This window comes from Pristiophorus japonicus, chromosome 7 (assembly GCF_044704955.1).
Source record: "Pristiophorus japonicus isolate sPriJap1 chromosome 7, sPriJap1.hap1, whole genome shotgun sequence".
NCBI lineage: Eukaryota > Metazoa > Chordata > Chondrichthyes > Pristiophoridae > Pristiophorus > Pristiophorus japonicus.
In genome coordinates this window covers 6,421,491-6,444,407 of record NC_091983.1, presented here as the reverse complement: position 1 = coordinate 6,444,407, position 22,917 = coordinate 6,421,491, and the positions used below count along the sequence as shown (strand labels likewise).

At 51.4% G+C, this 22,917-nt stretch overlaps 3 non-coding genes across 3 annotated transcripts; all 3 read left to right on the top strand.

Annotated features, from left to right (window-relative positions):
- The first annotated feature begins 252 nt into the window (after positions 1–252).
- Positions 253–324, top strand: trnam-cau (transfer RNA methionine (anticodon CAU)). The gene has a single exon. It is a non-coding gene; the product is annotated as a tRNA-Met (tRNA).
- Positions 325–10,537: 10,213 nt separating this feature from the next.
- trnam-cau (transfer RNA methionine (anticodon CAU)) lies at positions 10,538–10,609 on the top strand. Its single transcript has one exon. It is a non-coding gene; the product is annotated as a tRNA-Met (tRNA).
- A 2,489-nt stretch (positions 10,610–13,098) lies between these two features.
- trnam-cau (transfer RNA methionine (anticodon CAU)) lies at positions 13,099–13,170 on the top strand. The gene has a single exon. It is a non-coding gene; the product is annotated as a tRNA-Met (tRNA).
- The last annotated feature ends 9,747 nt before the right edge of the window (positions 13,171–22,917 follow it).

Here is a 22,917-nt window from a genome sequence, read left to right as displayed (position 1 = left end):
AGCTGTGACAGAGACTGTAATTCCTGTATTGGACTGAACAGCCACCTGAGAACTCACATTTCGAGTGGAAGCAAGTCTTCCTCGATTTCGAGGGACTGCCTCTGGTGATGACTGGAGCAGTGGTTAATCACGCCCATCCACCACGTGACCCCGCGGCCCAATCCGCTCACTAGAGCAGCTGTCAATCACACGCAACCGCAGCCAGCCATGTCCCAGCACAAGGAGGTGCAATTCATCAGTTCCAACTCCAGCAGCAGAGTGGCGCAGCGGAAGCGTGCTGGGCCCATAACCCAGAGGTCGATGGATCGAAACCATCCTCTGCTAAAGGCAACTTTTAATGTGGTTGCAGCCAACACGTGCACTGCAACGAATCCCAGCCTTGACAAGGATACATCTCTAAAATAACTTGGGCTGATAGAGCACACTCATAAAATATGAGCTTGATATTAACAGTCTTATTGTTTCCTCTTCTTTTACTAAATAAGTTTGCTGATCTGCAAGCAAATCGGAATATGATGCTGTGGTAATAACTGGGATCTGGCTCAAAGGGCAGGCGTGGGCCGTAAATATAGCTGGATATCGGGTGTACATGAATGGTAGCAGTTGGGGTGGCAGTATTGGTTAAGGACAATGTTAGTGTTGACGAGAGAGGATGTCCTGTAAATATTGCTGGATACAGGCTGTTGGGCCTTCGGCCGCCGGAGGAAGACAGTGTTCCAAGATCAGGCTTTCAAATCTGGCACCAAGCTCATGGTGTACAGGGCTGTAGTGATATCCGGCCTCCTGGGTGGCTCAGAGACATGGACCATATACAGCAATCACCTCAAATCGCTGGAGAAATGCCACCAACCATGTGCCCGCAACATCCTGCAAATCCCCTGGGAGGATAGACGCTTCAACGTCAGTGCTCTCGATCAAGCCAACATCCCCAAAATCGAAGCACTGACCACACTCGACCAGCTCCATTGGGCGGGCCACATTGTCCGCATTCTTAACACAAGACTCCCAAAACAAGCGCTCTACTAGGAATCCTACACGGCAAGTGAGCCGCAGGTGGGCAGAGGGAACGTTTCAAGGACATCCTCAAAGCCTCCTTGATAAAGTGCAACATCCCCACCGACACCTGGGAATCTCTTGCCAAAGAGCGCCCTAAGTGGAGGAAGAGCATCCGAGAGGGCGCTGAGCACCTCGAGTCTCGGCGCCGAGAACATACAGAAAACAAGCGCAGGCAGCGGAAGGAGCGTGCGGCAAACCAGACTCCCCACCCACCCTTTCCTTTAACCACTGTCTGCCCCAGCTGTGACAGAGACTGTAATTCCTGTATTGGACTGAACAGCCACCTGAGAACTCACATTTAGAGTGGAAGCAAGTCTTCCTCGATTTCGAGGGACTGCCTCTGGTGATGACTGGAGCAGTGGTTAATCACGCCCATCCACCACGTGACCCCGCGGCCCAATCCGCTCACTAGAGCAGCTGTCAATCACACGCAACCGCAGCCAGCCATGTCCCAGCACAAGGAGGTGCAATTCATCAGTTCCAACACCAGCAGCAGAGTGGTGCAGCGGAAGCGTGCTGGGCCCATAACCCAGAGGTCGATGGATCGAAACCATCCTCTGCTAAAGACAACTTTTAATGTGGTTGCAGCCAACACATGCACTGCAACGAATCCCAGCCTTGACAAGGATACATCTCTAAAATAACTTGGGCTGATAGAGCACACTCATAAAATATGAGCTTGATATTAAAAGTCTTATTGTTTCCTCTTCTTTTACTAAATAAGTTTGCTGATCTGCAAGCAAATCGGAATATGATGCTGTGGCAATAACTGGGATCTGGCTCAAAGGGCAGGCGTGGGCCGTAAATATAGCTGGATATCGGGTGCACATGAATGGTAGCAGTTGGGGTGGCAGTATTGGTTAAGGACAATGTTAGTGTTGACGAGGGAGGATGTCCTGTAAATATTGCTGGATACAGGCTGTTGGGCCTTCGGCCGCCGGAGGAAGACAGTGTTCCAAGATCAGGCTTTCAAATCTGGCACCAAGCTCATGGTGTACAGGGCTGTAGTGATATCCGGCCTCCTGGGTGGCTCAGAGACATGGACCATACACAGCAATCACCTCAAATCGCTGGAGAAATACCACAACATCCTGCAAATCCCCTGGGAGGATAGACGCTTCAACGTCAGTGCTCTCGATCAAGCCAACATCCCCAAAATCGAAGCACTGACCACACTCGACCAGCTCCATTGGGCGGGCCACATTGTCCGCAATCTCGACACAAGACTCCCAAAACAAGCGCTCTACTAGGAATCCTACACGGCAAGTGAGCCGCAGGTGGGCAGAGGGAACGTTTCAAGGACATCCTCAAAGCCTCCTTGATAAAGTGCAACATCCCCACCGACACCTGGGAATCTCTTGCCAAAGAGCGCCCTAAGTGGAGGAAGAGCATCCGAGAGGGCGCTGAGCACCTCGAGTCTCGCCGCCGAGAACATACAGAAAACAAGCGCAGGCAGCGGAAGGAGCGTGCGGCAAACCAGACTCCCCACCCACCCTTTCCTTTAACCACTGTCTGCCCCAGCTGTGACAGAGACTGTAATTCCTGTATTGGACTGAACAGCCACCTGAGAACTCACATTTCGAGTGGAAGCAAGTCTTCCTCGATTTCGAGGGACTGCCTCTGGTGATGACTGGAGCAGTGGTTAATCACGCCCATCCACCACGTGACCCCGCGGCCCAATCCGCTCACTAGAGCAGCTGTCAATCACACGCAACCGCAGCCAGCCATGTCCCAGCACAAGGAGGTGCAATTCATCAGTTCCAACACCAGCAGCAGAGTGGTGCAGCGGAAGCGTGCTGGGCCCATAACCCAGAGGTCGATGGATCGAAACCATCCTCTGCTAAAGACAACTTTTGATGTGGTTGCAGCCAACACGTGCACTGCAACTAATCCCAGCCTTGACAAGGATACATCTCTAAAATAGCTTTGGCTGATAGAGCACACTCATAAAATATGAGCTTGATATTAAAAGTCTTATTGTTTCCTCTTCTTTTACTAAATAAGTTTGCTGATCTGCAAGCAAATCGGAATATGATGCTGTGGCAATAACTGGGATCTGGCTCAAAGGGCAGGCGTGGGCCGTAAATATAGCTGGATATCGGGTGCACATGAATGGTAGCAGTTGGGGTGGCAGTATTGGTTAAGGACAATGTTAGTGTTGACGTGAGAGGATGTCCTGTAAATATTGCAGGATACAGGCTGTTGGGCCTTCGGCCGCCGGAGGAAGACAGTGTTCCAAGATCAGGCTTTCAAATCTGGCACCAAGCTCATGGTGTACAGGGCTGTAGTGATATCTGGCCTCCTGGGTGGCTCAGAGACATGGACCATACACAGCAATCACCTCAAATCGCTGGAGAAATACCACAACATCCTGCAAATCGCCTGGGAGGATAGACGCTTCAACGTCAGTGCTCTCAATCAAGCCAACATCCCCAAAATCGAAGCACTGACCACACTCGACCAGCTCCATTGGACGGGCCACATTGTCCGCAATCTCGACACAAGACTCCCAAAACAAGCGCTCTACTAGGAATCCTACATGGCAAGTGAGCCGCAGGTGGGCAGAGGGAACGTTTCAAGGACATCCTCAAAGCCTCCTTGATAAAGTGCAACATCCCCACCGACACCTGGGAATCTCTTGCCAAAGAGCGCCCTAAGTGGAGGAAGAGCATCCGAGAGGGTGCTGAGCACCTTGAGTCTCGCCGCCGAGAACATACAGAAAACAAGCGCAGGCAGCGGAAGGAGCGTGCGGCAAACCAGACTCCCCACCCACCCTTTCCTTTAACCACTGTCTACCCCAGCTGTGACAGAGACTGTAATTCCTGTATTGGACTGAACAGCCACCTGAGAACTCACATTTCGAGTGGAAGCAAGTCTTCCTCGATTTCGAGGGACTGCCTCTGGTGATGACTGGAGCAGTGGTTAATCACGCCCATCCACCACGTGACCCCGCGGCCCAATCCGCTCACTAGAGCAGCTGTCAATCACACGCAACCGCAGCCAGCCATGTCCCAGCACAAGGAGGTGCAATTCATCAGTTCCAACACCAGCAGCAGAGTGGTGCAGCGGAAGCGTGCTGGGCCCATAACCCAGAGGTCGATGGATCGAAACCATCCTCTGCTAAAGACAACTTTTAATGTGGTTGCAGCCAACACATGCACTGCAACTAATCCCAGCCTTGACAAGGATACATCTCTAAAATAACTTTGGCTGATAGAGCACACTCATAAAATATGAGCTTGATATTAAAAGTCTTATTGTTTCCTCTTCTTTTACTAAATAAGTTTGCTGATCTGCAAGCAAATCGGAATATGATGCTGTGGCAATAACTGGGACCTGGCTCAAAGGGCAGGCGTGGGCCGTAAATATAGCTGGATATCGGGTGCACATGAATGGTAGCAGTTGGGGTGGCAGTATTGGTTAAGGACAATGTTAGTGTTGACGAGAGAGGATGTCCTGTAAATATTGCTGGATACAGGCTGTTGGGCCTTCGGCCGCCGGAGGAAGACAGTGTTCCAAGATCAGGCTTTCAAATCTGGCACCAAGCTCATGGTGTACAGGGCTGTAGTGATATCCGGCCTCCTGGGTGGCTCAGAGACATGGACCATACACAGCAATCACCTCAAATCGCTGGAGAAATGCCACAACATCCTGCAAATCCCCTGGGAGGATAGACGCTTCAACGTCAGTGCTCTCGATCAAGCCAACATCCCCAGCATCGAAGCACTGACCACACTCGACCAGCTCCATTGGGCGGGCCACATTGTCCGCATTCTTAACACAAGACTCCCAAAACAAGCGGTCTACTAGGAATCCTACATGGCAAGTGAGCCGCAGGTAGGCAGAGGGAACGTTTCAAGGACATCCTCAAAGCCTCCTTGATAAAGTGCAACATCCCCACCGACACCTGGGAATCTCTTGCCAAAGAGCGCCCTAAGTGGAGGAAGAGCATCCGAGAGGGCGCTGAGCACCTCGAGTCTCGGCGCCGAGAACATACAGAAAACAAGCGCAGGCAGCGGAAGGAGCGTGCGGCAAACCAGACTCCCCACCCACCCTTTCCTTTAACCACTGTCTGCCCCAGCTGTGACAGAGACTGTAATTCCTGTATTGGACTGAACAGCCACCTGAGAACTCACATTTCGAGTGGAAGCAAGTCTTCCTCGATTTCGAGGGACTGCCTCTGGTGATGACTGGAGCAGTGGTTAATCACGCCCATCCACCACGTGACCCCGCGGCCCAATCCGCTCACTAGAGCAGCTGTCAATCACACGCAACCGCAGCCAGCCATGTCCAAGCACAAGGAGGTGCAATTCATCAGTTCCACCACCAGCAGCAGAGTGGTGCAGCGGAAGCGTGCTGGGCCCATAACCCAGAGGTCGATGGATCGAAACCATCCTCTGCTAAAGGCAACTTTTAATGTGGTTGCAGCCAACACATGCACTGCAACGAATCCCAGCCTTCACAAGGATACATCTCGAAAATAACTTGGGCTGATAGAGCACACTCATAAAATATGAGCTTGATATTAAAAGTCTTATTGTTTCCTCTTCTTTTACTAAATAAGTTTGCTGAGCTGCGAGCAAATCGGAATATGATGCTGTGGCAATAACTGGGATCTGGCTCAAAGGGCAGGCGTGGGCCGTAAATATAGCTGGATATCGGGTGTACATGGATGGTAGCAGTTGGGGTGGCAGTATTGGTTAAGGACAATGTTAGTGTTGACGAGAGAGGATGTCCTGTAAATATTGCAGGATACAGGCTGTTGGGCCTTCGGCCGCCGGAGGAAGACAGTGTTCCAAGATCAGGCTTTCAAATCTGGCACCAAGCTCATGGTGTACAGGGCTGTAGTGATATCCGGCCTCCTGGGTGACTCAGAGACATGGACCATACACAGCAATCACCTCAAATCGCTGGAGAAATACCACAACATCCTGCAAATCCCCTGGGAGGATAGACGCTTCAACGTCAGTGCTCTCGATCAAGCCAACATCCCCAAAATCGAAGCACTGACCACACTCGACCAGCTCCATTGGACGGGCCACATTGTCCGCAATCTCGACACAAGACTCCCAAAACAAGCGCTCTACTAGGAATCCTACATGGCAAGTGAGCCGCAGGTGGGCAGAGGGAACGTTTCAAGGACATCCTCAAAGCCTCCTTGATAAAGTGCAACATCCCCACCGACACCTGGGAATCCCTGGCCAAAGAGCGCCCTAAGTGGAGGAAGAGCATCCGAGAGGGTGCTGAGCACCTTGAGTCTCGCCGCCGAGAACATACAGAAAACAAGCGCAGGCAGCGGAAGGAGCGTGCGGCAAACCAGACTCCCCACCCACCCTTTCCTTTAACCACTGTCTGCCCCAGCTGTGACAGAGACTGTAATTCCTGTATTGGACTGAACAGCCACCTGAGAACTCACATTTCGAGTGGAAGCAAGTGTTCCTCGATTTCGAGGGACTGCCTCTGGTGATGACTGGAGCAGTGGTTAATCACGCCCATCCACCACGTGACCCCGCGGCCCAATCCGCTCACTAGAGCAGCTGTCAATCACACGGAACCGCAGCCAGCCATGTCCCAGCACAAGGAGGTGCAATTCATCAGTTCCAACAGCAGCAGCAGAGTGGTGCAGCGGAAGCGTGCTGGGCCCATAACCCAGAGGTCGATGGATCGAAACCATCCTCTGCTAAAGACAACTTTTAATGTGGTTGCAGCCAACACATGCACTGCAACTAATCCCAGCCTTGACAAGGATACATCTCTAAAATAACTTTGGCTGATAGAGCACACTCATAAAATATGAGCTTGATATTAAAAGTCTTATTGTTTCCTCTTCTTTTACTAAATAAGTTTGCTGATCTGCAAGCAAATCGGAATATGATGCTGTGGCAATAACTGGGACCTGGCTCAAAGGGCAGGCGTGGGCCGTAAATATAGCTGGATATCGGGTGCACATGAATGGTAGCAGTTGGGGTGGCAGTATTGGTTAAGGACAATGTTAGTGTTGACGAGAGAGGATGTCCTGTAAATATTGCTGGATACAGGCTGTTGGGCCTTCGGCCGCCGGAGGAAGACAGTGTTCCAAGATCAGGCTTTCAAATCTGGCACCAAGCTCATGGTGTACAGGGCTGTAGTGATATCCGGCCTCCTGGGTGGCTCAGAGACATGGACCATACACAGCAATCACCTCAAATCGCTGGAGAAATACCACCAACCACGTGCCCGCAACATTCTGCAAATCCCCTGGGAGGATAGACGCTTCAACGTCAGTGCTCTCGATCAAGCCAACATCCCCAGCATCGAAGCACTGACCACACTCGACCAGCTCCATTGGGCGGGCCACATTGTCCGCATTCTCGACACAAGACTCCCAAAACAAGCGCTCTACTAGGAATCCTACACGGCAAGTGAGCCGCAGGTGGGCAGAGGGAACGTTTCAAGGACATCCTCAAAGCCTCCTTGATAAAGTGCAACATCCCCACCGACACCTGGGAATCTCTTGCCAAAGAGCGCCCTAAGTGGAGGAAGAGCATCCGAGAGGGCGCTGAGCACCTCGAGTCTCGGCGCCGAGAACATACAGAAAACAAGCGCAGGCAGCGGAAGGAGCGTGCGGCAAACCAGACTCCCCACCCACCCTTTCCTTTAACCACTGTCTGCCCCAGCTGTGACAGAGACTGTAATTCCTGTATTGGACTGAACAGCCACCTGAGAACTCACTTTTAGAGTGGAAGCAAGTCTTCCTCGATTTCGAGGGACTGCCTCTGGTGATGACTGGAGCAGTGGTTAATCACGCCCATCCACCACGTGACCCCGCGGCCCAATCCGCTCACTAGAGCAGCTGTCAATCACACGCAACCGCAGCCAACCATGTCCCAGCACAAGGAGGTGCAATTCATCAGTTACAACACCAGCAGCAGAGTGGTGCAGCGGAAGCGTGCTGGGCCCATAACCCAGAGGTCGATGGATCGAAACCATCCTCTGCTAAAGACAACTTTTAATGTGGTTGCAGCCAACACGTGCACTGCAACTCATCCCAGCCTTGACAAGGATGCATCTCGAAAATAGCTTTGGCTGATAGAGCACACTCAGAAAATATGAGCTTGATATTAACAGTCTTATTGTTTCCTCTTCTTTTACTAAATAAGTTTGCTGATCTGCAAGCAAATCGGAATATGATGCTGTGGCAATAACTGGGATCTGGCTCAAAGGGCAGGCGTGGGCCGTAAATATAGCTGGATATCGGGTGTACATGAATGGTAGCAGTTGGGGTGGCAGTATTGGTTAAGGACAATGTTAGTGTTGACGAGAGAGGATGTCCTGTAAATATTGCAGGATACAGGCTGTTGGGCCTTCGGCCGCCGGAGGAAGACAGTGTTCCAAGATCAGGCTTTCAAATCTGGCACCAAGCTCATGGTGTACAGGGCTGTAGTGATATCCGGCCTCCTGGGTGGCTCAGAGACATGGACCATACACAGCAATCACCTCAAATCGCTGGAGAAATACCACAACATCCTGCAAATCCCCTGGGAGGATAGACGCTTCAACGTCAGTGCTCTCGATCAAGCCAACATCCCCAGCATCGAAGCACTGACCACACTCGACCAGCTCCATTGGGCGGGCCACATTGTCCGCAATCTCGACACAAGACTCCCAAAACAAGCGCTCTACTAGGAATCCTACACGGCAAGTGAGCCGCAGGTGGGCAGAGGGAACGTTTCAAGGACATCCTCAAAGCCTCCTTGATAAAGTGCAACATCCCCACCGACACCTGGGAATCTCTTGCCAAAGAGCGCCCTAAGTGGAGGAAGAGCATCCGAGAGGGCGCTGAGCACCTCGAGTCTCGGCGCCGAGAACATACAGAAAACAAGCGCAGGCAGCGGAAGGAGCGTGCGGCAAACCAGACTCCCCACCCACCCTTTCCTTTAACCACTGTCTGCCCCAGCTGTGACAGAGACTGTAATTCCTGTATTGGACTGAACAGCCACCTGAGAACTCACATTTCGAGTGGAAGCAAGTCTTCCTCGATTTCGAGGGACTGCCTCTGGTGATGACTGGAGCAGTGGTTAATCACGCCCATCCACCACGTGACCCCGCGGCCCAATCCGCTCACTAGAGCAGCTGTCAATCACACGCAACCGCAGCCAGCCATGTCCCAGCACAAGGAGGTGCAATTCATCAGTTCCAACACCAGCAGCAGAGTGGTGCAGCGGAAGCGTGCTGGGCCCATAACCCAGAGGTCGATGGATCGAAACCATCCTCTGCTAAAGGCAACTTTTAATGTGGTTGCAGCCAACACGTGCACTGCAACTAATCCCAGCCTTGACAAGGATACATCTCTAAAATAGCTTTGGCTGATAGAGCACACTCATAAAATATGAGCTTGATATTAAAAGTCTTATTGTTTCCTCTTCTTTTACTAAATAAGTTTGCTGATCTGCAAGCAAATCGGAATATGATGCTGTGGCAATAACTGGGATCTGGCTCAAAGGGCTGGCGTGGGCCGTAAATATAGCTGGATATCGGGTGCACATGAATGGTAGCAGTTGAGGTGGCAGTATTGGTTAAGGACAATGTTAGTGTTGACGAGAGAGGATGTCCTGTAAATATTGCTGGATACAGGCTGTTGGGCCTTCGGCCGCCGGAGGAAGACAGTGTTCCAAGATCAGGCTTTCAAATCTGGCACCAAGCTCATGGTGTACAGGGCTGTAGTGATATCCGGCCTCCTGGGTGGCTCAGAGACATGGACCATACACAGCAATCACCTCAAATCGCTGGAGAAATACCACCAACCATGTGCCCGCAACATCCTGCAAATCCCCTGGGAGGATAGACGCTTCAACGTCAGTGCTCTCGATCAAGCCAACATCCCCAGCATCGAAGCACTGACCACACTCGACCAGCTCCATTGGGCGGGCCACATTGTCCGCATTCTTAACACAAGACTCCCAAAACAAGCGCTCTACTAGGAATCCTACATGGCAAGTGAGCCGCAGGTAGGCAGAGGGAACGTTTCAAGGACATCCTCAAAGCCTCCTTGATAAAGTGCAACATCCCCACCGACACCTGGGAATCTCTTGCCAAAGAGCGCCCTAAGTGGAGGAAGAGCATCCGAGAGGGCGCTGAGCACCTCGAGTCTCGGCGCCGAGAACATACAGAAAACAAGCGCAGGCAGCGGAAGGAGCGTGCGGCAAACCAGACTCCCCACCCACCCTTTCCTTTAACCACTGTCTGCCCCAGCTGTGACAGAGACTGTAATTCCTGTATTGGACTGAACAGCCACCTGAGAACTCACATTTCGAGTGGAAGCAAGTCTTCCTCGATTTCGAGGGACTGCCTCTGGTGATGACTGGAGCAGTGGTTAATCACGCCCATCCACCACGTGACCCCGCGGCCCAATCCGCTCACTAGAGCAGCTGTCAATCACACGCACCCGCAGCCAGCCATGTCCCAGCACAAGGAGGTGCAATTCATCAGTTCCAAAACCAGCAGCAGAGTGGCGCAGCGGAAGCGTGCTGGGCCCATAACCCAGAGGTCGATGGATCGAAACCATCCTCTGCTAAAGACAACTTTTAATGTGGTTGCAGCCAACACGTGCACTGCAACTAATCCCAGCCTTGACAAGGATACATCTTAAAAATAGCTTTGGCTGATAGAGCACACTCAGAAAATATGAGCTTGATATTAACAGTCTTATTGTTTCCTCTTCTTTTACTAAATAAGTTTGCTGATCTGCAAGCAAATCGGAATATGATGCTGTGGCAATAACTGGGATCTGGCTCAAAGGGCAGGCGTGGGACGTAAATATAGCTGGATATCGGGTGTACATGAATGGTAGCAGTTGGGGTGGCAGTATTGGTTAAGGACAATGTTAGTGTTGACGAGAGAGGATGTCCTGTAAATATTGCTGGATACAGGCTGTTGGGTCTTCGGCCGCCGGAGGAAGACAGTTTTCCAAGATCAGGCTTTCAAATCTGGCACCAAGCTCATGGTGTACAGGGCTGTAGTGATATCCGGCCTCCTGGGTGACTCAGAGACATGGACCATACACAGCAATCACCTCAAATCGCTGGAGAAATACCACAACATCCTGCAAATCCCCTGGGAGGATAGACGCTTCAACGTCAGTGCTCTCGATCAAGCCAACATCCCCAGCATCGAAGCACTGACCACACTCGACCAGCTCCATTGGGCGGGCCACATTGTCCGCATTCTCGACACAAGACTCCCAAAACAAGCGCTCTACTAGGAATCCTACATGGCAAGTGAGCCGCAGGTAGGCACAGGGAACGTTTCAAGGACATCCTCAAAGCCTCCTTGATAAAGTGCAACATCCCCACCGACACCTGGGAATCTCTTGCCAAAGAGCGCCCTAAGTGGAGGAAGAGCATCCGAGAGGGCGCTGAGCACCTCGAGTCTCGCCGCCGAGAACATACAGAAAACAAGCGCAGGCAGCGGAAGGAGCGTGCGGCAAACCAGACTCCCCACCCATCCTTTCCTTTAACCACTGTCTGCCCCAGCTGTGACAGAGACTGTAATTCCTGTATTGGACTGAACAGCCACCTGAGAACTCACATTTCGAGTGGAAGCAAGTCTTCCTCGATTTCGAGGGACTGCCTCTGGTGATGACTGGAGCAGTGGTTAATCACGCCCATCCACCACGTGACCCCGCGGCCCAATCCGCTCACTAGAGCAGCTGTCAATCACACGCAACCGCAGCCAGCCATGTCCCAGCACAAGGAGGTGCAATTCATCAATTCCAACACCAGCAGCAGAGTGGTGCAGCGGAAGCGTGCTGGGCCCATAACCCAGAGGTCGATGGATCGAAACCATCCTCTGCTAAAGGCAACTATTAATGTGGTTGCAGCCAACACGTGCACTGCAACGAATCCCAGCCTTGACAAGGATACATCTCTAAAATAGCTTGGGCTGATAGAGCACACTCATAAAATATGAGCTTGATATTAAAAGTCTGATTGCTTCCTCTTCTTTTACTTAATAAGTTTTGCTGATCTGCAAGCAAATCGGAATATGATGCTGTCGCAATAACTGGGATCTGGCTCAAAGGGCAGGCGTGGGCCGTAAATATAGCTGGATATCGGGTGTACATGAATGGTAGCAGTTGGGGTGGCAGTATTGGTTAAGGACAATGTTAGTGTTGACGAGAGAGGATGTCCTGTAAATATTGCTGGATACAGGCTGTTGGGCCTTCGGCCGCCGGAGGAAGACAGTGTTCCAAGATCAGGCTTTCAAATCTGGCACCAAGCTCATGGTGTACAGGGCTGTAGTGATTTCCGGCCTCCTGGGTGGCTCAGAGACATGGACCATACACAGCAATCACCTCAAATCGCTGGAGAAATACCACAACATCCTGCAAATCCCCTGGGAGGATAGACGCTTCAACGTCAGTGCGCTCGATCAAGCCAACATCCCCAAAATCGAAGCACTGACCACACTCGACCAGCTCCATTGGGCAGGCCACATTGTCCGCATTCTCGACACAAGACTCCCAAAACAAGCGCTCTACTAGGAATCCTACACGGCAAGTGAGCCGCAGGTGGGCAGAGGGAACGTTTCAAGGACATCCTCAAAGCCTCCTTGATAAAGTGCAACATCCCCACCGACACCTGGGAATCTCTTGCCAAAGAGCGCCCTAAGTGGAGGAAGAGCACCCGAGAGGGTGCTGAGCACCTCGAGTCTCGCCGCCGAGAACATGCAGAAAACAAGCGCAGGCAGCGGAAGGAGCGTGCGGCAAACCAGACTCCCCAGCCACCCTTTCCTTTAACCACTGTCTGCCCCAGCTGTGACAGAGACTGTAATTCCTGTATTGGACTGAACAGTCACCTGAGAACTCACATTTAGAGTGGAAGCAAGTCTTCCTCGATTTCGAGGGACTGCCTCTGGTGATGACTGGAGCAGTGGTTAATCACGCCCATCCACCACGTGACCCCGCGGCCCAATCCGCTCACGAGAGCAGCTGTCAATCACACGCAACCACAGCCAGCCATGTCCAAGCACAAGGAGGTGCAATTCATCAGTTCCAACACCAGCAGCAGAGTGGCGCAGCGGAAGCGTGCTGGGCCCATAACCCAGAGGTCGATGGATCGAAACCATCCTCTGCTAAAGGCAACTTTTAATGTGGTTGCAGCCAACACGTGCACTGCAACGAATCCCAGCCTTCACAAGGATACATCTCCAAAATAACTTGGGCTGATAGAGCACACTCATAAAATATGAGCTTGATATTAAAAGTCTTATTGTTTCCTCTTCTTTTACTAAATAAGTTTGCTGATCTGCAAGCAAATCGGAATATGATGCTGTGGCAATAACTGGTATCTGGCTCAAAGGGCAGGCGTGGGCCGTAAATATAGCTGGATATCGGGTGCACATGAATGGTAGCAGTTGGGGTGGCATTATTGGTTAAGGACAATGTTAGTGTTGACGAGAGAAGATGTCCTGTAAATATTGCTGGATACAGGCTGTTGGGCCTTCGGCCGCCGGAGGAAGACAGTGTTCCAAGATCAGGCTTTCAAATCTGGCACCAAGCTCATGGTGTACAGGGCTGTAGTGATATCCGGCCTCCTGGGTGGCTCAGAGACATGGACCATACACAGCAATCACCTCAAATCGCTGGAGAAATACCACAACATCCTGCAAATCCCCTGGGAGGATAGACGCTTCAACGTCAGTGCTCTCGATCAAGCCAACATCCCCAGCATCGAAGCTCTGACCACACTCGACCAGCTCCATTGGGCGGGCCACATTGTCCGCATTCTTAACACAAGACTCCCAAAACAAGCGCTCTACTAGGAATCCTACACGGCAAGTGAGCCGCAGGTCGGCAGAGGGAACGTTTCAAGGACATCCTCAAAGCCTCCTTGATCGAGGAGGCGGGAGCTCGGAGCAGCGCGAGTCCGGGGTCGGCGAGAGGCCTATAAAGGCCAGCGGGAGCTCGGAGCAGTCAGTCGAGGAGGCGGGAGCTCGGAGCAGCGCGAGTCCGGGGTCGGCGAGAGGCCTATAAAGGCCAGCGGGAGCTCGGAGCAGTCAGTCGAGGAGGCGGGAGCTCGGAGCAGCGCGAGTCCGGGGTCAGCGAGAGGCCTATAAAGGCCAGCGGGAGTCGAGCAGTCAGTCGAGGAGGCGGGAGCTCGGAGCAGCGCGAGTCCGGGGTCGGCGAGTGGCCTATAAAGGCCAGCGGGAGCTCGGAGCAGTCAGTCGAGGAGGCGGGAGCTCGGAGCAGTCAGTCGAGGAGGCGGGAGCTCGGAGCAGCGCGAGTCCGGGGTCGGCGAGAGGCCTATAAAGGCCAGCGGGAGCTCGGAGCAGTCAGTCGAGGAGGCGGGAGCTCGGAGCAGTCAGTCGAGGAGGCGGGAGCTCGGAGCAGCGCGAGTCCGGGGTCGGCGAGAGGCCTATAAAGGCCAGCGGGAGCTCGGAGCAGTCAGTCGAGGAGGCGGGAGCTCGGAGCAGCGCGAGTCCGGGGTCGGCGAGAGGCCTATAAAGGCCAGCGGGAGCTCGGAGCAGTCAGTCGAGGAGGCGGGAGCTCGGAGCAGCGCGAGTCCGGGGTCGGTGAGAGGCGTACCGGTGCAGCTACAGGGAGAAGGCAAAAAAAACAAAGGTGACGTCACAGCCTAGGCGGTAAGTGATTGGCTGGTGATTGGTGAGTAGTTTTTCTTTTTCTTCTTATATTAGTCAGTAACTTTTAACATTGTTATTACCAGTTTAAGTGTATCTAAGGGTTAAGACATGGCAGGAGAGCTCGGTCGGGTGTTATGCTCCTCCTGTACCATGTGGGAACTCAGGGACGCTTCCGGTGTCCCTGACGACTATGTGTGCGGGAAGTGTATCCGCCTCCAGCTCCTGACGGTCCGCGTTACGGAATTGGAGCTGAAGGTGGATTCACTCTGGAGCATCCACGATGCTGAGAATGACGTGAGTATCACGTGTAGTGAGTTGGTCTTACCGCAGGGAAAGGGTCCACAGCCAGATAGGGAATGGAAGACCAGCAGGAAGAGTAGAGCAAGGAAGGTAGTGCAGGGGTCCCCTGCGGTCATCCCCCTGCAAAACAGATACACCGCTTTGGGTACTGTTGAGGGGAATGACTCATCAGGGGAGGGCAGCAGCAGCCAAGTTCATGGCACCGTGGCTGGCTCTGCTGCACAGGAGGGCAAGAAAAAGAGTGGGAGAGCGATAGTGATAGGGGATTCAATTGTGAGGGGAATAGATAGGCGTTTCTGCGGCCGCAACCGAGACTCCAGGATGGTATGTTGCCTCCCTGGTGCAAGGGTCAAGGATGTCTCGGAGCGGGTGCAGGACATTCTGAAATGGGAGGGAGAACAGCCAGTTGTCGTGGTGCACATTGGTACCAACGACATAGGCAAAAAAAGGGATGAGGTCCTACGAAACGAATTTAAGGAGCTAGGAGCTAAATTAAAAAGTAGGACCTCAAAAGTAGTAATCTCGGGATTGCTACCAGTGCCACGTGATAGTCAGAGTAGGAATCGCAGGATAGCGCAGATGAATACGTGGCTTGAGCAGTGGTGCAGCAGGGAGGGATTCAAATTCCTGGGGCATTGGGACCGGTTCTGGGGGAGGTGGGACCAGTACAAACCGGACGGTCTGCACCTGGGCAGGACTGGAACCAATGTCCTCGGGGGAGTGTTTGCTAGTGCTGTTGGGGAGGATTTAAACTAATATGGCAGGGGGATGGGAACCAATGCAGGGAGACAGAGGGAAACAAAAAGGAGCCAAAAGCAAAAGACAGAAAGGAGATGAGGAAAAGTGTAGGGCAGAGAAACCCAAGGCAAAGAACAAAAAGGGCCACTGTACAGCAAAATTCTAAAAGGACAAAGGGTGTTAATAAAACAAGCCTGAAGGCTTTGTGTCTTAATGCAAGGAGTATCCGCAATAAGGTGGATGAATTAATTGTGCAAATAGATGTTAACAAATATGATGTGATTGGGATTACGGAGACGTGGCTCCAGGATGATCAGGGCTGGGAACTCAACATTCAGGGGTATTCAACATTCAGGAAGGATAGAATAAAAGGAAAAGGAGGTGGGGTAGCATTGCTGGTTAAAGAGGAGATTAATGCAATAGTTAGGAAAGACATTAGCTTGGATGATGTGGAATCTATATGGGTAGAGCTGCAGAACACCAAAGGGCAAAAAACGTTAGTAGGAGTTGTGTACAGACCTCCAAACAGTAATAGGGATGTTGGGGAGGGCATCAAACAGGAAATTAGGGGTGCATGCAATAAAGGTGTAGCAGTTATAATGGGTGACTTTAATATGCACATAGATTGGGCTAGCCAAACTGGAAGCAATACGGTGGAGGAGGATTTCCTGGAGTGCATAAGGGATGGTTTTCTAGACCAATATGTTGAGGAACCAACTAGGGGGGAGGCCATCTTGGACTGGGTGTTGTGTAATGAGAGAGGATTAATTAGCAATCTCATTGTGCGAGGCCCCTTGGGGAAGAGTGACCATAATATGGTGGAATTCTGCATTAGGATGGAGAATGAAACAGTAAATTCAGAGACCATGGTCCAGAACTTAAAGAAGGGTAACTTTGAAGGTATGAGGCGAGAATTGGCTAGGATAGATTGGCGAATGATACTTAGGGGGTTGACTGTGGATGGGCAATGGCAGACATTTAGAGACCGCATGGATGAAGTACAACAATTGTACATTCCTGTCTGGCGTAAAAATAAAAAGGGGAAGGTGGCTCAACCGTGGCTATCTAGGGAAATCAGGGATAGTATTAAAGCCAAGGAAGTGGCATACAAATTGGCCAGAAATAGCAGCGAACCTGGGGACTGGGAGAAATTTAGAACTCAGCAGAGGAGGACAAAGGGTTTGATTAGGACAGGGAAAATGGAGTACGAGAAGAAGCTTGCAGGGAACATTAAGGCGGATTGCAAAAGTTTCTATAGGTATGTAAAGAGAAAAAGGTTGGTGAAGACAAACGTAGGTCCCCTGCAGTCAGAATCAGGGGAAGTCATAACGGGGAACAAAGAAATGGCGGATCAATTGAACAAGTACTTTGGTTCGGTATTCACTAAGGAGGATACAAACAACCTTCCGGATATAAAAGGGGTCAGAGGGTCTAGTAAGGAAGAGGAACTGAGGGAAATCTTTATTAGTCGGGAAATTGTGTTGGGGAAATTGATGGGATTGAAGGCAGATAAATCCCCAGGGCCTGATGGCCTGCATCCTAGAGTACTTAAGGAGGTGGCCTTGGAAATAGCGGATGCATTGACAGTCATTTTCCAACATTCCATTGACTCTGGATCAGTTCCTATGGAGTGGAGGGTAGCCAATGTAACCCCACTTTTTAAAAAAGGAGGGAGAGAGAAAACAGGGAATTATAGACCGGTCAGCCTGACCTCAGTAGTGGGTAAAATGATGGAATCAATTATTAAGGATGTCATAGCAGTGCATCTGGAAAATGGTGACATGATAGGTCCAAGTCAGCATGGATTTGTGAAAGGGAAATCATGCTTGACAAATCTTCTGGAATTTTTTGAGGATGTTTCCAGTAAAGTGGACAAAGGAGAACCAGTTGATGTGGTATATTTGGACTTTCAGAAGGCTTTCGACAAGGTCCCACACAAGAGATTAATGTGCAAAGTTAAAGCACATGGGATTGGGGGTAGTGTGCTGACGTGGATTGAGAACTGGTTGTCAGACAGGAAGCAAAGAGTAGGAGTAAACGGGTACTTTTCAGAATGGCAGGCAGTGACTAGTGGAGTGCCGCAAGGTTCTGTGCTGGGGCCCCAGCTGTTTACATTGTACATTAATGATTTAGACGAGGGGATTAAATGCAGTATCTCCAAATTTGCGGATGATACTAAGTTGGGTGGCAGTGTGAGCTGCGAGGAGGATGCTATTAGGCTGCAGAGTGACTTGGATAGGTTAGGTGAGTGGGCAAATGCATGGCAGATGAAGTATAATGTGGATAAATGTGAGGTTATCCACTTTGGTGGTAAAAACAGAGAGACAGACTATTATCTGAATGGTGACAGATTAGGAAAAGGGAAGGTGCAACGAGACCTGGGTGTCATGGTACATCAGTCATTGAAGGTTGGCATGCAGGTACAGCAGGCGGTTAAGAAAGCAAATGGCATGTTGGCCTTCATAGCGAGGGGATTTGAATACAGGGGCAGGGAGGTGTTGCTACAGTTGTACAGGGCCTTGGTGAGGCCACACCTGGAGTATTGTGTACAGTTTTGGTCTCCTAACTTGAGGAAGGACATTCTTGCTATTGAGGGAGTGCAGCGAAGGTTCACCAGACTGATTCCCGGGATGGCGGGACTGACCTATCAAGAAAGATTGGATCAATTGGGCTTGTATTCACTGGAGTTCAGAAGAATGAGAGGGGACCTCATAGAAACGTTTAAAATTCTGACGGGTTTAGACAGGTTAGATGCAGAAAGAATGTTCCCAATGTTGGGGAAGTCCAGAACCAGGGGTCACAGTCTGAGGATAAGGGGTAAGCCATTTAGGACCGAGATGAGGAGAAACTTCTTCACCCAGAGAGTGGTGAACCTGTGGAATTCTCTACCACAGAAAGTAGTTGAGGCCAATTCACTAAATATATTCAAAAGGGAGTTAGATGAAGTCCTTACTACTCGGGGGATCAAGGGTTATGGCGAGAAAGCAGGAAGGGGGTACTGAAGTTTCATGTTCAGCCATGAACTCATTGAATGGCGGTGCAGGCTAGAAGGGCTGAATGGCCTGCTCCTGCACCTATTTTCTATGTTTCTATGTTTCTATGATAAAGTGCAACATCCCCACCGACACCTGGGAATCTCTTGCCAAAGAGCGCCCTAAGTGGAGGAAGAGCATCCGAGAGGGCGCTGAGCACCTCGAGTCTCGGCGCCGAGAACATACAGAAAACAAGCGCAGGCAGCGGAAGGAGCGTGCGGCAAACCAGACTCCCCACCCACCCTTTCCTTTAACCACTGTCTGCCCCAGCTGTGACAGAGACTGTAATTCCTGTATTGGACTGAACAGCCACCTGAGAACTCACATTTCGAGTGGAAGCAAGTCTTCCTCGATTTCGAGGGACTGCCTCTGGTGATGACTGGAGCAGTGGTTAATCACGCCCATCCACCACGTGACCCCGCGGCCCAATCCGCTCACTAGAGCAGCTGTCAATCACACGCAACCGCAGCCAGCCATGTCCCAGCACAAGGAGGTGCAATTCATCAGTTCCAACACCAGCAGCAGAGTGGTGCAGCGGAAGCGTGCTGGGCCCATAACCCAGAGGTCGATGGATCGAAACCATCCTCTGCTAAAGGCAACTTTTAATGTGGTTGCAGCCAACACGTGCACTGCAACGAATCCCAGCCTTGACAAGGATACATCTCTAAAATAGCTTTGGCTGATAGAGCACACTCATAAAATATGAGCTTGATATTAAAAGTCTTATTGTTTCCTCTTCTTTTACTAAATAAGTTTGCTGATCTGCAAGCAAATCGGAATATGATGCTGTGGCAATAACTGGGATCTGGCTCAAAGGGCAGGCGTGGGCCGTAAATATAGCTGGATATCGGGTGTACATGAATGGTAGCAGTTGGGGTGGCATTATTGGTTAAGGACAATGTTAGTGTTGACGAGAGAGGATGTCCTGTAAATATTGCTGGATACAGGCTGTTGGGCCTTCGGCCGCTGGAGGAAGACAGTGTTCCAAGATCAGGCTTTCAAATCTGGCACCAAGCTCATGGTGTACAGGGCTGTAGTGATATCCGGCCTCCTGCGTGGCTCAGAGACATGGACCATACACAGCAATCACCTCAAATCGCTGGAGAAATACCACCAACCATGTGCCCGCAACATCCTGCAAATCCCCTGGGAGGATAGACGCTTCAACGTCAGTGCTCTCGATCAAGCCAACATCCCCAGCATCGAAGCACTGACCACACTCGACCAGCTCCATTGGGCGGGCCACATTGTCCGCATTCTTAACACAAGACTCCCAAAACAAGCGCTCTACTAGGAATCCTACACGGCAAGTGAGCCGCAGGTGGGCAGAGGGAACGTTTCAAGGACATCCTCAAAGCCTCCTTGATAAAGTGCAACATCCCCACCGACACCTGGGAATCTCTTGCCAAAGAGTGCCCTAAGTGGAGGAAGAGCATCCGGGAGGGCGCTGAGCACCTCGAGTCTCGGCGCCGAGAACATACAGAAAACAAGCGCAGGCAGCGGAAGGAGCGTGCGGCAAACCAGACTCCCCACCCACCCTTTCCTTTAACCACTGTCTGCCCCAGTTGTGACAGAGACTGTAATTCCTGTATTGGACTGAACAGCCACCTGAGAACTCACATTTAGAGTGGAAGCAAGTCTTCCTCGATTTCGAGGGACTGCCTCTGGTGATGACTGGAGCAGTGGTTAATCACGCCCATCCACCACGTGACCCCGCGGCCCAATCCGCTCACTAGAGCAGCTGTCAATCACACGCAACCGCAGCCAGCCATGTCCCAGCACAAGGAGGTGCAATTCATCAATTCCAACACCAGCAGCAGAGTGGTGCAGCGGAAGCGTGCTGGGCCCATAACCCAGAGATCGATGGATCGAAACCATCCTCTGCTAAAGGCAACTTTTAATGTGGTTGCAGCCAACACATGCACTGCAACGAATCCCAGCCTTCACAAGGATACATTTCGAAAATAACTTGGGCTGATAGAGCACACTCATAAAATATGAGCTTGATATTAAAAGTCTTATTGTTTCCTCTTCTTTTACTAGATAAGTTTGCTGATCTGCAAGCAAATCGGAATATGATGCTGTGGCAATAACTGGGATCTGGCTCAAAGGGCAGGCGTGGGCCGTAAATATAGCTGGATATCGGGTGTACATGAATGGTAGCAGTTGGGGTGGCAGTATTGGTTAAGGACAATGTTAGTGTTGACGAGAGAGGATGTCCTGTAAATATTGCTGGATACAGGCTGTTGGGCCTTCGGCCGCCGGAGGAAGACAGTGTTCCAAGATCAGGCTTTCAAATCTGGCACCAAGCTCATGGTGTACAGGGCTGTAGTGATATCCGGCCTCCTGGGTGGCTCAGAGACATGGACCATACACAGCAATCACCTCAAATCGCTGGAGAAATACCACAACATCCTGCAAATCCCCTGGGAGGATAGACGCTTCAACGTCAGTGCTCTCGATCAAGCCAACATCCCCAGCATCGAAGCACTGACCACACTCGACCAGCTCCATTGGGCGGGCCACATTGTCCGCATTCTCGACACAAGGATCCCAAAACAAGCGCTCTACTAGGAATCCTACATGGCAAGTGAGCCGCAGGTGGGCACAGGGAACGTTTCAAGGACATCCTCAAAGCCTCCTTGATAAAGTGCAACATCCCCACCGACACCTGGGAATCTCTTGCCAAAGAGCGCCCTAAGTGGAGGAAGAGCATCCGAGAGGGCGCTGAGCACCTCGAGTCTCGCCGCCGAGAACATACAGAAAACAAGCGCAGGCAGCGGAAGGAGCGTGCGGCAAACCAGACTCCCCACCCACCCTTTCCTTTAACCACTGTCTGCCCCAGCTGTGACAGAGACTGTAATTCCTGTATTGGACTGAACAGCCACCTGAGAACTCACTTTTAGAGTGGAAGCAAGTCTTCCTCGATTTCGAGGGGCTGCCTCTGGTGATGACTGGAGCAGTGGTTAATCACGCCCATCCACCACGTGACCCCGCGGCCCAATCCGCTCACTAGAGCAGCTGTCAATCACACGCAACCGCAGCCAGCCATGTCCCAGCACAAGGAGGTGCAATTCATCAGTTCCAACACCAGCAGCAGAGTGGTGCAGCGGAAGCGTGCTGGGCCCAAAACCCATAACCCAGAGGTCGATGGATCGAAACCATCCTCTGCTAAAGACAACTTTTAATGTGGTTGCAGCCAACACGTGCACTGCAACTAATCCCAGCCTTGACAAGGATACATCTCTAACATAGCTTGGGCTGATAGAGCACACTCATAAAATATGAGCTTGATATTAACAGTCTTATTGTTTCCTCTTCTTTTACTAAATAAGTTTGCTAATCTGCAAGCAAATCGGAATATGATGCTGTGGCAATAACTGGGATCTGGCTCAAAGGGCAGGCGTGGGCCGTAAATATAGCTGGATATCGGGTGCACATGAATGGTAGCAGTTGGGGTGGCAGTATTGGTTAAGGACAATGTTAGTGTTGACGAGAGAGGATGTCCTGTAAATATTGCTGGATACAGGCTGTTGGGCCTTCGGCCGCCGGAGGAAGACAGTGTTCCAAGATCAGGCTTTCAAATCTGGCACCAAGCTCATGGTGTACAGGGCTGTAGTGATATCCGGCCTCCTGGGTGGCTCAGAGACACGGACCATATACAGCAATCACCTCAAATCGCTGGAGAAATACCACCAACCATGTGCCCGCAACATCCTGCAAATCCCCTGGGAGGATAGACGCTTCAACGTCAGTGCTCTCGATCAAGCCAACATCCCCAGCATCGAAGCACTGACCACACTCGACCAGCTCCATTGGGCGGGCCACATTGTCCGCATTCTCGACACAAGACTCCCAAAACAAGCGCTCTACTCGGAATCCTACACGGCAAGTGAGCCGCAGGTGGGCAGAGGGAACGTTTCAAGGACATCCTCAAAGCCTCCTTGATAAAGTGCAACATCCCCACCGACACCTGGGAATCTCTTGCCAAAGAGCGCCCTAAGTGGAGGAAGAGCATCCGAGAGGGCGCTGAGCACCTCGAGTCTCGCCGCCGAGAACATACAGAAAACAAGCGCAGGCAGCGGAAGGAGCGTGCGGCAAACCAGACTCCCCACCCACCCTTTCCTTTAACCACTGTCTGCCCCAGTTGTGACAGAGACTGTAATTCCTG